Below are 12,010 nucleotides of genomic sequence, written 5' to 3'. Positions count from 1 at the left end.
TCTTATGTGCAAATTGCGTATTGTTGATCATTTTTTGCTACATCTATTTTAGATTTTAAAATAATTGGCTATAACGCAAAAGTCATTATAGTGCCCTAACTAAACATAGACATGATAGATGTAATACCCCAAACTTCTAGATTTGATCTTTTCGGTAATGCATATATTGCCTTGTTGATCATTTTTTTTAGTGTATCTTTTATGGTAGATTATTTTGAAACAAAACAAAAACAAGAAAACCTGTTAAATTCGTCAATTAAGAAAAATAAAATTGCTCGTTAACACATGACCAGTACTGAACAATTTCCGGTTATTACCGCACCCTGATGGATAATGACGTATAAAGTCATTTAACATTTCTATCTAACAATAACTGAAACCAAGCCAAATGTACTTTCTTGAAAGTGAATTTTAATGAATTGTTGAAATTATAAGATTGATTGATTACTTGTTGGTGTTTAATGAAACCTCATCACTATTGGCTAAAATATCATAGTGGACGCCAGCTTTTGATTGCCCAACCCTAAAAATAATTGTCAATCAAAACTACAAAATGTATTGAAAAATGTAAGTTTATAAAATGTTTAGAAAAATGTAAAATTATAAAAAAAAATCGTTTTCATTTTTTCTGCATTGACATAAGCCAAGACTAAGTTAACTTAAGCTACAATACCTTTAAAAATCATAATCCTCCAGGTATGATATCTTTAATTTTTCCCCATTTGAAACGTCCAAGCACAAGATAAAAATCACCACTGTTTAATACAATGTCCCAACTTGCCATAATGATAATCCTACCAATGAGTGTACAATTAATAATATGTTCACACTAATTTATACATCTCACCATAGCGTGCATGTCAATCACAGTAAACATTTGACCCTTCTCTTGAAAACAGCCGGTATTTGACACGCCCACATCGGTCTAGATGTATACTTTGAAATAATCGTCGTTTTATAATTCCACTATGGTTTTCCTAAATGTGTTATTTTTATTTCTTTCAATGCTTATGATATCCGATGCCGTATTTAGCGACAGCGAAGATGAGACCGAAAAGGGACAGGTATGTATAATTTTATTTTCAACTTTTTTTCAAACTAAAATCGTTATCATGGCGAATGTACGCATAATATGCTATACACTATACGAACAAAAATTAATAAAGGTTACGTTCAAGTGCGTAACACAAATATTACCACTCCTTAAAACCACAAAGGGATTTCCAATATTGCAAAAATTTTCAGCACATTTTTCATTCCACGCATGTATCTATTTTTTTCCCCCGAATGTGATAGATATATGATATATGTACATGTACATTGTCGGAAAATATACAACTTATGGGTATGAGCATTCGAAACATGACAAAAAACTAGCTTCGCCGAGCTTTTCTCAGGCTCGTAGCAAGTACTTATATTTGTTTTCTCCGAAAATAAACGTATATTATTTTTATCCTGAAATTTACACCATTCACTTGAAATTTTAGTTGTTAAAATCTAAAGAAATTGTCCCTGATTTTTCAAAGAATTTGACATGTAGCTTAACGCGGACCCCAAAAATTAACTGCTACGTAAAAAAGGAATATCCGCATTACCGCTCGTTCAATATGGAAGTCGGACAACAGAACATTAATGTGTACAAGTAGAAATAAAGCAACAACAAAAATATTAGTATACCTGTTGTTAGTACAATAGTTGGCTGATAGCAGGATAAAGGAAATTACAAGCGAATATATAAACACCGCTTACCTTTATTTTAAAACGTTGATCGATTAACTGATAATTGCATGCTTAACGTCTAGTTGCATGTTTTTGAAATACAAAAAAGTAGCAGTTTATTCCATTGCAATGAAAAAAGACAATAGAATGTCTATGTTGTCTAAAACTGCTAAATTGCAAAAGTTACTGACAGGGCTTTCAATAATGGCTAAAGTCACCACACAATTATTTTGCTAGCTAGAGCATAAAACGTATGTACATTTAGAATATACCATCTTTTAAATACGTATATATATTAAAAAGTCAAATGTAGCACATGAAGTTGACTATAGTCCTTAAGCGTGATAATGATATTAATCATGCTAATGTTTTTAAATTGAAAAGGTACCACTGTAGCAATGTCGATACAAAGCTCTACTAGTACTGCGAAGCTTATGTTTGTAATGCTCATGTAACCCCGATTTAAACTTCTCAGGGGCGGATCCAGCCATTTTAAATAGTGGGGTTCCTGACTCAGACCAAAGGGGGGTCCAACTACATGTCCCCATTCAAATGCATTCATCGTCCAACCCCCTGACCCCCCCCCTTTTGGATCCACCAATGCTTCTCTTCTCTTCTTTTCTCTTCTATTTTTTCGATAGGACACATTTCGTCAAGTTTTAAATGTGTCTAATGTAATTTAGTTTTGTTTTAATCTTAAATTATTGATGTTATTGCATTTGTCTATCAGACGGAGGAATAAAGGTAAAACAATTAGACTGTCAAAATCAACCGTGAGCTAATATAAAAAAAAGGCCATTGAAAATTTGGCGGGAAATCCTTCTCTCTATATTTTTCATACATTTAACATTTGCACCTTTTTCTTTCATAAAAAAAAAAAAAATAACAAGGATTTTATTGAATTTTTAAATAGAACTATGTAATAACATTATGAAAATATATAAAAGTAGGGGTTAGCGGGCAAAATATTTTGAGGGAAGTACATTAAAAACCACAGAGGATTCCGAATATCTTGCAAAAATCCTAAAAACAACATGAATATACATTATAAGACGCTTAAAAAACGTTTTACTCACTTACAAACGATTTTTATAAATTAATGTATGAATACAAATAAGCATTGAGTATTACATGGTATTCATTTGGCCAGTTTGGGTTCATATATAATGAACCTATCTGGTTTTCCAGATTTTTGTTTACTAGTATGCGTAATTGTTTATTTATGATTACGATAAAATAGCTTGTGTTTGTATCATGATATGTTTACTGTCTCAGACGCGAGATGTGGTAATGTTGTTATAATTTTTACTATAAGCTTTAAGTTTTCAATCGCAGATAAAAATCAGTAATTTTACATTTACAATGATTCGTTCGTTCATGAGAAACTATATTATCTCTGACATATATCGACTTGTCAATAGCATAGGATCAGATTCCCCTATGTTATACGTCATCTAATGAGATGCAGATTTTATAGATATTCTTATCTCTGAAAACCCGGATGTTGCGGACAAACACTCAGCATGATTGTATTACTTTAACTTCTAACATGTACAGCAGCAATGCATATCAATTTGTAAAATTGGAAAGTAAACATTTACAATGTGTTTAACCATAATAATATATAATGATAAATAAATTAACAAAAATCTTAACAAAATGTAGTTAGAGACATATAATACATTGTATTATATGTCTCTGGTACAGTTAAATAGATTTTCAGTGTTTTATATTAATTACGCGTACCTATATTATCAATCTTAACAAATTTTTCCTTTTTCTAATTTTCCCCGTTAGAGAACAGATTTTACTTTATTTTTTGTTGTTGTATTTTTACCTGCTGGAAAGGTGAACCTTCATACAGTGTCAAATCTGGTTAAGTTATAGGCAGACAAAATACCATAATACTTCAAAACTATTATAGAATTTAATGATTGTACGGAAGTATTTCATGACCAAACTACAATCTGAATGTTCCAGTTTTTTTTTATTGATATACATATTTAGGCTAAGACTTTATTGCTAAACAATTAATAATTCAATAAAAGGCTATTGTTACAGTTTTTAAGTCATGATTCACCTCAAAATTTAGTGAGTCAGGACTCTAAATTTATTTTTGAATAATAAATATTTAATATAATATATATATATTTCTATCTTTATAAGCCTCTTTTCGTGCTTTTAGTTTGTTAAAGGAGAAATAGTGAACACAATTAATAAAAACAAATAACACATTATACGTTTAAAGTAATTTTAGGTTATTTTTTTTAACATGATACTTTTGTAAACCCTCATGGTATATAATGCTAATTTGATAAAATATAATCTCCAAAGTCATGAAATAGTAAATACAGAAATGGTTTGATCCTTTTGTTAATTCGGTATTTTACAGATAAATGCATGTATTCAATTTTACAGTCAACATAACGCTTTCAAAATGACAGCTGCATCACTGTTCCGTGGAAGCCTTTGTGATTTTATTTTCATTTTCAAGCGTCATAAGTTTATTTGTCTCTATATATTTGACCACGATGTTTATCTAGAAACAATATTTAACTTATTAAAACTGCAAGTATTCTGCATGTATGATTTATTTATCATGCCATAGTTTATTAATTTAGAACTATTTACATAGCCATGCAGTAGTGAACAGACAATTTGTGTAGTAATCAATCCTCCTGAGAAAATAAAATGACCAACGATTGCATGATAGTTATTAAGTACAAATGTATGTACGAGATAACTAATGATATCTTACATATTTGTTATTTATTTTGTTGTTCATTTATTCAACCATAAGTTTTCTCGATAAAACTGATTTCCATTTTGTCATTTCGCGGCCTTTTATACATTGTGGCTGAATATGCGATGTGGGTACATGATGACTTGTATTTGTTAATTTTTGTGTCATTTTGTTTCTTATGAAGAGTTGTCTCATTGGTAATCACACCGTACACATCTAGATTTTTATATTGACATATTTTAAAGAAACCTGTCTTGTTGAAGGCCGTGTAATTGCTCTATATATATGTTCCAGACCGTATGAGTATTTGGACCGTACGCGTACGGTCTGGACCGTATGCGTACTTTTTCAAAATACTCATACGGTCGGACCGTACGCGTACGGTCTGACTAATATTAAAAAGTTGGTAAAGTTTATTAGATACAAATGCATATAGTAGATCAACATAACTTAACTATCAAATTCGTGTAAAATACAAGTAGTTCAATTGTAATTGAAACAAAAACTTTATATTTTAACTTTTTTTTAAACTTCACGCTAATTAAATCTGTTAATCTCTTGTATTACATGTAAGCATGTCGATTAGTAGTACATTAATTGAACTATGGTCACTGAAATTGAAGATATCCGAAGTAAACATAATGTGGGAGGACATTTGTTTTAGAATATTTAGCAACTTTACCAAAACATGCAAATGCAAAGGAACATGCATAACTGTATACATGAAAATGTGAAAAATATTACGTTACTTGAATTGTGTCACCTTGGGCGAGAGTACTAAAATAGGATTCAGATATACAATTAAACAAATACTTAATTTCAATTGTTCGTTTGTTCATTTTATCTATCTAATTGTAATAAATTATCAATAATAATTTGTAGAACTGAAAAAAAAAAGATTGTGATAAACGCTTGTTTTTAATTAACCCATATGATCAAATAGTATGTATCGTCAGTTCGTACTGGACCGTACGCGTATACTCATACGGTCCGACCGTACGCGTATGGTCGTACCGTACGAGTATACGCATACGGTCCGGTCCAAATACTCATATGGTCTGGAACATATATATGTCTTTTAGTTTTTATTGACGGTTGGGTTTCTGTCTCATTGACGAATATCCCACATATCATTTTATTCATAAAAACATGTATATAACAAAAGGTAAGAATGGAATTGGGATCAACACATCTTTTTTCTATTGATTTACATATAAAAAAGCAGATGTGGTATGATTGCCAATGAGACAACTCTCCACAGGAGACCAAAATGACACAGACATCAACAACTATAGGTCACCGTACGGCCTTCAACAATGAGCAAAGCATATACCGCATTGTCAGCTATAAAAGGCCCCGATGTGACAATGTAAAACAATTCAAACCAGAAAACTAACGGCCTTATTTATATAAAGAAATGAACGAAAAACAAATATGTAACATATAAACAAACGACAACCACTGAATTACAGGCTCCTGACATGGAACAAGCACATACATAAATAATGTAACGGGGTTAATCATGTTGGCGGGATCATAATCCTCCTCCTAACCTGGGACAGTGGTATAACGGTACAACATGATATAAAAAAGAAGATATGGTATGATTGCCAATGAGACAACTATCCACAAAAGACCAAAATGACACAAACATTAACAACTATAGGTCACCGTACGGCCTTCAACAATGAGCAAAGCCCATACCGCATAGTCAGCTATAAAAGGCCCCGATAAGACAATGTAAAACAATTCAAGCGAGAAAACTAACGGCCTCATTTATGTAAAAAATTAACGAAAAAAAATATGTAACACATAAACAAACGACAACCACTGAATTACAGGCTCCTGACTTGAGAATGTATTTTGTGACTTTTCAAAAGTAATCCGTTTTTCCTTCTTTATCCTGTTCACTAGCTCGAATACATTTATTTGATTTTATTAAAGGAAACCGATATACAATGACTTTGTAAACTATGCTCAACAGCAAAATAAACTGACCATCGCCATTTATTTTTTTAGTACATGGCTTAGGCAGCAACCATTTGATTTTCGAGGGGGCTATGGATTTTTTTGGGGAAAAAAGTTTGTTTGTTTCCACTTTAGGGAGAAAATTGATTTTATTAAAGGAAACCGATATGCAATGACTTTGTAAACTATGCTCAACAGCAAAATAAACTGACAATCGCCATTTTTTTTTTAGTACATGGCTTAGGCAGCAACCATTTGATTTTCGAGGGGGCTATGGATTTTTTTGGGGAAAAAAGTTTGTTTGTTTCCACTTTAGGGAGAAAATTGATTTTATTAAAGGAAACCGATATGCAATGACTTTGTAAACTATGCTCAACAGCAAAATAAACTGACCATCGCCATTTATTTTTTTAGTACATGGCTTAGGCAGCAACCATTTGATTTTCGAGGGGGCTATGGATTTTTTTGGGGAAAAAAGTTTGTTTGTTTCCACTTTAGGGAGAAAATTGATTTTATTAAAGGAAACCGATATGCAATGACTTTGTAAACTATGCTCAACAGCAAAATAAACTGACAATCGCCATTTTTTTTTTTAGTACATGGCTTAGGCAGCAACCATTTGATTTTCGAGGGGGCTATGGATTTTTTTGGGGAAAAAAGTTTGTTTGTTTCCACTTTAGGGAGAAAATTGATTTTATTAAAGGAAACCGATATGCAATGACTTTGTAAACTATGCTCAACAGCAAAATAAACTGACAATCGCCATTTATTTTTTTGAGTACATGTCTTAAGCAGCAGCCATTTCATTCGGGGGGGGGGGGGGGGGGGCAAACAATTGATTTTCCCATAAATCAAAAAGACAAGACAAACTATGTTATTTTCTCAGTCATAAACGTGTACAATAGTAGCCTTTTTTTCTCTCGAGACTTTTGAATGTTGATTTTAAGAACGAAACCGTTTTAAAGAAAATTGTATGTTTTAGTAAAAATTATAGGTTGCTTTTTTTAACGCAATTTGTACTTAATAAAAGTATCTCCCATGTCTATCAATTATTCAATAAAAAAAAAAACGTATTACGCAAAGAGTAGAAAATTCTTTTAAAGCCTATTAGGTCTAAGTAAACTATGTTAATTTTCATTTTATGACAATGCAGAGTGAACGAAGCATCTAGTAATAAAACATATCGGCTGCACACATCGATCAATCAGATTAATCATAGTTTTAATTTTAAATACCATATTATCTTCATAAAATGACTGCGCCAAAAAATCGTTTTATAACCCCAGCTTCATAGTGCGTGATTTATGACAACTTACCGCTGGGTGTGTAAATATTAACACCGATGTGAAGTGCCTACTTCTTAAAGCTTTTATATAAACAAAATATTTAATGCATTTGTACATATTGATTGGAATCGGTATATTAATATTTCTATCTGTTATTAAAGGATTAACCACGATTAATGAGGGAAATCCTCTCGTAGTGAAAGTAGTTACTATGTGTGTTAAGGAATTGTTAATTCTCGGACTATTATTTTTTTCGACATTCGATTTTTCTCTCAATAACCTACAAGAACAATTTTGTATTTAAACTGTCAGACGAGGTATTTTTTTTTAATCTTGTTATTTTCAATAGGAACCCACAATAATTATTTAAAAGTTCTTGCCGCCTCCCCCTCCACAAAGAAATGAATGGTCAATGTCTAATATAAAATCATTAATAAAATGATATCATAAGATAAACTTTAAGTTTACTCGGGGGTGGGGAGGGGGCACTTACTATGTAATGAGTGGCAGGGATGGGCCGCTGGAATAGGTTAAAATCTCTTGCTACATAATATATAATGGGTGATAAATTCAAATATCATTATCACTTGCTTGATAGTATCAGATGTATCTGAAACTAAACAGATGCCAGTATTTATTTTTAGTGCGGTTAAACCACATTCGACTTGTAAAGGCATTAGTTATTTGTCAAACTAATTAATCTCTTTTATTCTAATGTAGTATTTCCACTGATGCTAGTCATAGATGCTATAAATCCGATTATTTTGACATTTGCACCTAAATACCCTATCCAAAGGTTTGTATACATGAAAAACTATAGAAACTGTCAGATCCAGAAATTGTGGGCCCACTGACTGCCTAAGAGGGGGCCCGCTCCGGTCCTGCTTCAGTGATTTCCCATAATCAACCAAATTTAGCATCAGTAGTCGTTTATAAAGCTCATGTTTTGTCTGTTATTGTGTATATATATGCCGACCCTAAATAAAATTTACTTACTTAGTACTTACTTTTCTTAATCTTACGTATATATGGGTTATATTTAGTTATCAAAGATCATTAAAACTAACAAAACATATTTATTTTTTTTGTTTCGATTTGTTTTGTTGTAATAATTCACTACGTCAATTGCCAGAAAGCATCAATATAAATACTTTCTTAATATTTAGACGTTATAATAACCCCTATCTAATAATTTCACGTTGACATTAGTTACATGTCATGGTCACTTGTATTTCTTATTTGCCGTATTGCTTCACCTATAATAAATCCTCGGAATACATTCTGTGATTGACAGCTACTTTTGTATTTCAGTGTATATAGATATAAGAATTAGTTTCTTTAAAATCTATTTCAAGGCCAGGAATGCCATGTGCTGTAAATTATTATTTTTTACAGCGGACGACCGTGAAGGCATTCCGGTGTATTGCTATCGCCTAGATTTCCATTACGTAATATTCGTTTTGGTTTTTAAACCGATCTATAAATATGATGAAGACATCATCAAGTGCAAACTAACATTCCTTATCGCTTGTTAAAAATCCATTTCTTCAATGAATACTCATCACATACTTTTTTTAAGAAGATAAATCAATAATATTAAAATGTTTTGTTATATGTATAAACATTAAGGGAAAAATCATTCAAAATAAATATGCACACGCATGCGGTAGAATATCTCAAGAACGTTTGCAATCTTAAGGAACGATAACTCCACCATGCACTAGCACTGCACTATTATTAATATAGAAGAATAGAATGATATGCAATGAAAATTATATATACACGTAACTGTAATATACAAGTATTAATATACTATATAACAATAATAAACCTGAGTATACGGACTTGTATCACGCACTTCAATATAATAGTCATTACGGTGAGGATGAATTCCCTGTCATTAATTTATCTACTCACGAACTCGTCCAAGAAAAACATTATATCTGTACATAAACCTCATTTTCAGGTATAGAGATGTGTTTTTTTTTATCTGAGACAAGTGCTTCTCAGACCATTCACAAGAACTTGCGGTCATCCGATTTTCAGTATTTCAGTACTTTTGATTTCATTCTTCGAACAGAACCCTGAATAACTGGATATTTTTGGGTCAAGGGAAAACGTTACGTAGCCCTAAGCAAAAACCATACAGGCCTCATTTCGTAGCATATTATGTTGCTGTAGATTTCATATTATAACTTAAATATTTTAGTTGAATACAATGACGATGATGGCGGCCTAGAGGTCTTCACGGTCTTTTATTTTGTATTTTTTTGTGTGCAGTTGTGTTGTGTTCAATTGAAATAACATATATTGTATACTGAGCATGTTTAGTGAGAAGTTTGAGTATATTCATGTATTTTCAATTTTTGAGGAATATGTATAATACATTTGTAACTCAGTCGAGTTCGTTCTTCATACGATTCACCATAGAATTATTTTTTTATTCAGGTTCTTAAAACGTATTCCAGACTAAATCCAACTGTAAATGCAGTGTTTAGTCCTACAAATTTTGACCAGAACGACGACAGTTCTTACGATTCAGATGTATCAAATGACTATTTAGGAATATCCCTTAACATCTCTTCCAGAAGTCAAATACTGGGTAGATCGCTAGAAACTCAAATTGGAGTGAGCCATTAGGGATGTCTTTTGAAATTGCTTCTGAATAATTTTTGCAGGGTGGAACGTTGCATCCAGTATTGTATATTCAAGCCGACAACTGCTGGCGGGAAAACAAAAATAAATATGTTTTATCGTTTTGCGAGTTACTGGTGCACATGAAAGTATTTCAAGAGGTAGACATTTGATATCTTATAGCCCACAATAATAATACTACTGTTAGATAATAGAATTCCTATCTAAAAAAATCCAGGGAATACAATCATGACAATGAATACACGTATTGTTCCTACTGAATTGAGCGGGGATTCCTCCTACCATTTTTATAAGGGTCGTATCATTATGCATTAACATGAATAACTATCCAAATAACACGATGAATAAGATGTAATAAAGCGAGAAAATATACAGACGGAGAATCATAATGAAAAGTCAATTAGAATAAATCATCTCAATATTCAACAGTAAAACAACTAAGACAAACAATTACCTAAAAATATAAAGTAACTGCAGTTCCACCGGAAAACTCGGTTAACAGCTCCTCGAGGGACACCCGTCGTATTTTTAGACCAACTGAATTCATGATATGTATCAAGTGTAATATATAAATACTCCACATACATCCACTATCATGACTGTCGGAATATTGCTTCAGAGAAATGTCAAAACAATTAGCAAAAGAATGCACATACAAGAATCGTTATGCGGACAGTTTTAATGTGCAAATCAATATAAAATTTGATAGAATTTTTTATGAAAATATTTTTTTTTGCAGGTTCACCTTTCTTTTCTGTATGTTGGACATACACATGAGGATATTGATGCCGGTTTAAGCAAAATAGTAGATTCCCTCCGTCGAAATGACGCAGAAACAATCCCTGAGCTTTTGGATCTCTTACCAAATCCAAGCAATTTAATTTGGCAATACGGTATTAGGAACTGGCTTGAAACATTTATTGCTGATGTACGGAAACATACCAAGCCATTACATTATAAATTTACAATGGATGAAGTATCTAATAAGATTGAATTGTGTTACAAATCCAATCATGCTGGGCCTTGGAAGATTTCAACAAGTGGAATGTTCATGTTTAACGATAAAGGGGAAGTAGAATTGCCAAAGGGTGTACCAAAAGTATCCACGCCAGTTTGTGACAAAATATCTATCAAAAAAATTGAAAGTGGAATCAATGACTGGAAATGTCTCTTCACGGATCAAATAGAACATCACCAATTTAATTGGTGGAAGAGCCGGGTTACCTACATGAAGAAATTAAGAGATGATAATCAATTTATGAAAAGTGAAATCATACAAAACGCAGTTTGGTACTTTGATAAATTACCGAAGATAAGAGTGACACCAGACTGTTTGGAGCGTCACATATGAGTCTTACGTAGACGAAACGTGCGTCTATCGTATTAAATTATAATCCTGGTACCTTTTACAACTATTAACTATACAATGTTTTGCTGCAGTGACTAGTAAGGACAAAAACATAACAATATTTTGTTCCGTTTTTGTATTGACAAAACTTGTTTTCGTTTTTGAGTTTTAGAATATCTTTAAAAAATTTCAGATGTTCTTTGCAATTTGCTACAATTTTATTACTGCTAACTGAAAGTGGACAATATGATACTAGAGCATCATTTGTCACTTTAAACACATTTGTATAAT

At 31.9% G+C, this 12,010-nt stretch overlaps 1 long non-coding RNA gene across 1 annotated transcript; it reads left to right on the top strand.

Annotated features, from left to right (window-relative positions):
* The first annotated feature begins 627 nt into the window (after nucleotides 1-627).
* On the top strand, nucleotides 628-11,703 carry LOC139487149 (uncharacterized). Its single transcript, XR_011655774.1, has 3 exons — nucleotides 628-1,064; nucleotides 10,165-10,511; nucleotides 11,111-11,703. It is a non-coding gene; the product is annotated as an uncharacterized lncRNA (long non-coding RNA).
* Nucleotides 11,704-12,010: the final 307 nt, after the last annotated feature.

The sequence above is a fragment of the Mytilus edulis genome, chromosome 8 (assembly GCF_963676685.1).
Source record: "Mytilus edulis chromosome 8, xbMytEdul2.2, whole genome shotgun sequence".
Classification (NCBI taxonomy): domain Eukaryota; kingdom Metazoa; phylum Mollusca; class Bivalvia; order Mytilida; family Mytilidae; genus Mytilus; species Mytilus edulis.
The sequence above is the reverse complement of the archived record's forward strand: the minus strand, read 5'-3'. Positions and strand labels throughout refer to the sequence as shown.